The sequence below is a fragment of the Gekko japonicus genome, unplaced genomic scaffold, assembly GCF_001447785.1.
Source record: "Gekko japonicus isolate JY-2015 unplaced genomic scaffold, Gekko_japonicus_V1.1 scaffold546, whole genome shotgun sequence".
Classification (NCBI taxonomy): Eukaryota; Metazoa; Chordata; class Lepidosauria; order Squamata; family Gekkonidae; genus Gekko; species Gekko japonicus.
The window spans coordinates 430,193-433,729 of record NW_015173139.1 but is presented as its reverse complement, the minus strand read 5'-3'; positions in this window follow the sequence as shown (position 1 = coordinate 433,729).

Here is a 3,537-nt window from a genome sequence, read left to right as displayed (position 1 = left end):
AGCATGGACGGCTTCAAAAGGGAAGATAAGCATATGGAGCAGAGGTCCATCAGTGGCTATTAGCCACAAAGTATAGATAGGAACTCTCACTCTGGGGCAAGTGATGCTCTGTCTTCTTGGTGCTTGGGGGGGGGTCAACAGTGGGAGGGCTTCTAATGTCCTGGCCCCACTGGTGGACCTCCTGATGGCACCTGGTATTTTTGGCCACTGTGTGACACAGAGTGTTGGACTGGATGGGCCTTTGGCCTGATCCAACATTGGTGTCTCTTATGTTCTTAACATGTGACTTCCTGTTGACTAACACAAAAAAGTTAACTCTATGATTACTGAAGTGTTTTTAATTTGCTAAACCAACAGTAGGAATTTCCCTGCAGGAAAAATCTCAAAAAAGAGCAGGGGGCTTACAGCATCCTTTTCCCACCAGCACACATGCACACTCTCTCATTGTATTAAGTGAAGTCTGTCCCTTCCTCCCTGATGCTCCCAGGGTGCACCTTTTAAAGGACTGCCTGAAGGTGAGACAACACTGGCATCACTCACTCCCTCTGTCTTGGAGGACGAGATTATGGGATTGGTGGTTCCTAGGTCCAACGAGCAGCTGGCTGCCTGGGAACCCATATCTCTTGCCTCTCCCCATGGGAAGCCTTATTGGGCTTCTCCTCTGGCCCTAAGGAGGTCACTGCAGCCTGTTTCCTGCCCCAGCGAAAGAGGCCTTCCTGGCTCCCACAAGGAAAGAAAGGGGCTATGGCTTGTGGCAGGTTCTGTTTCTCCTCTGCCACAGCAATATCAAAAGCAAAGATCTCAGATGTAATGGGAAACACCTTTCTTGAGAGCAGCTACCAATCAGGGCAGAGAATGAGTTAGAAGGTATGATTCCATATAAGTCATACATACACTGACACAGCAATATGGGGCTAGAAATATAACCAGTGCTCAGTTCACCGGTATGGGGACAGGACATGGTAGTCCCATGTTCCAGAACAAGTGTAGCAACCCTGGCGTTGGGTTTATTTCAGCATAGTGGCTGTGCTATGATATAACTGAAAACAGTTCATGCTAATTGGGCTTCATTTCTTTCCCTTATGCTCATTGAAATGTGTCTCTCTGTGTGCAAGTTAAACTACAAAGTTATCTCTTTAGTTCATGTTAGCTCTGGGTGTCCCTGGTGTAGCAGCCAAACATCTCTGCTAAGGTTTTTAAAGAGGGTTAATTGATTGCCAATTAACCCAAATTAGTTCATATTCAAGTAAGTTCAGAAGTGTCAGCTGAGAGCAAAGAGAGATAACATTCCTGTCTATCTCCAAAGGAGCTGAAAAGTGGCCTGTGACCCAAAGATCTCAATTTTATGAAGTTGCTACTATACAAAACTGTTGCATATGCAAAGAAAAGGGCAATCTATGCCTTTAATTTATCTCTGCATACATGAATTCCCTAAAGGCCTGTTCCAAGTAGTATACATTGTGATAAACTGCAGATGTATTTGACTTACTGTTGTTAGGCACACAGGTCTATGTCTCACTCATCCCCTCCAGTTTTATCTGTCATCTCCTTCTCTGCCTGCCTGTTATACTGAGCAGTGTACTGTACAGCAGGTACAGAAAAAGGCAAGTAACAGAACCAAGGGGAAGAATGGGTTGGAAAATTCACAACTGCACCATCTCTCATTGCACCAGGGAATTTAAATAACTTGTTTAGATCTCTAGTTTTATGACCAAGCAACCATAGGTTTTTACATGCCAGTGTTGCTTCTTCATGTATGTGGATTGTTCTTCCATTACTGTGTTAATGACTGGAGAATCAGCTTAAGTTCTGCAAAAGTACCATACCATTTGTCAGGCTTGGGTGTACTGAATGAACACACCACATTCCATTTTCCCCACCTCCCTACACCAGTCCCCAGTTGAGGAGATTAGAACAGCAATCCTAAGGACGCTGTCCTCTGATCACTCAGTTAAATAACATAGGACTTCTGTACATGGGACTCTCTACATGGGGCTGCCCTTGTCCCAAATCTGGAAGCTGCAGCTGGTGCAGAGGCTGTTGTTGGGCCTCTCCATGCAGGAGCACATCCAGCTGTGCTAAAATCAAGATGGTGTTGATCGTGGTTGTGGTCATGGTTGTGGTGGTGGTTGTGGTGGCGGCTCCAAAGTCCTGGTGGAAGAGCTCCCTTTTGCAGGCCCTGCGGAACTGTGAAAGGTCCCACAGGGCCCTGGTCTCCTCTGGGAGCTCATTCCACCAGAGTGGAGCCGCCACCGAAAAACCCTAGTTGTTGCCAATCTGGCCTCCTTGATACTCGGGAGGACCAGTCGGTTCTGGGTCCCTGAATGCAGTGCTCTCCAGGGCATATATGAGGAAAGGCGGTCCCTCAGGTATGTTGGACCCTGGCCATAAAGGGCTTTAAAGGTCAAAACCAGCACCTTGAAGCGAATCCGGTATGCTATAGGCAGCCAGTGCAACGCTTTTAGCACAGGCTGGATGTGCTCCCCCATTGGGAGTCCCATCACTAGCCTGACTGCGGCGTTTTGCACCAGCTTCCAAATCCACGACAATGGCACCTCATGTAGAGGGCATTATGGTAATCCAATCTTGAGGTGACCATCGCATGGATTACTGTTGCCAGGCCACTATGTTTGAGGAAGGGAACCAACTGCCTAATCAGCCGGGGGTGGTAAAAGGCTGACTTGGCAGTGTCTGCTACCTGGGCCTCCATTGTTAAGGAGGCATCCAGGAGCACTCCCAAACTCCTAACCTCTGGCGCTGGCACCAATGGGGCCCCATCAAAGGTCAGAAGTGGGATCCCTACCCTTGGACCGCCACGACTCAGGCACAGGACCTCCGTCTTTGTCAGATTCAATTTCAGCTGGCTCACCCTAAGCCAACCAACCACAGCTTGTAATGCCCCGTGAAGGTCTTCCGGTTTGGAATCAGACTGGCCATCCAACAACAGATAGAGCTGGGTGTCATCCACATATTGGTGACAACCCAGTCCATGCCTCCAGGCAATCTGGGCAAGAGGGCACATATAAATTTTAAAAAGCATTGGGGACAGCACTGCCCCTTGGGGAACTCCACATTCCAGTGGGTGCCTTCGGGACAGCTGATCCCCCAGTGCCACTCTTTGTCCTCGATGTTGGAGAAAGGAAACAAGCCACTGCAAGGCTAGTCCCTGAATTCCAGTGTTGGCGAGGTGGTGGGTCAGTAGCTGGTGGTTGACTGTGTCAAACGCAGCCGACAGGTCTAACAACAACAGCACTGCTGATCCGCCCCGATCCAGGTGCCTCCGGAGGTCATCTGTGAGGGCAACCAGTGCCATCTCCATCCTGTGACCGAGGTGGAAACCGGACTGGAAGAGGTCTAAAATGGAAGCATCATCCAGAAAGCCTTGTAACTGAATTGCCATGGCCCTTTCTATAATCTTGCCCCAATAGGGTAAGTTGGAAACTGGCCAATAGTTGGCCAATTCAGTCGGGTCCAAGGATGGCTTTTTCAGTGCCACCGGGAATTGCCCCTCTAAGAGGGACAGTTAGGAGCAGTCTG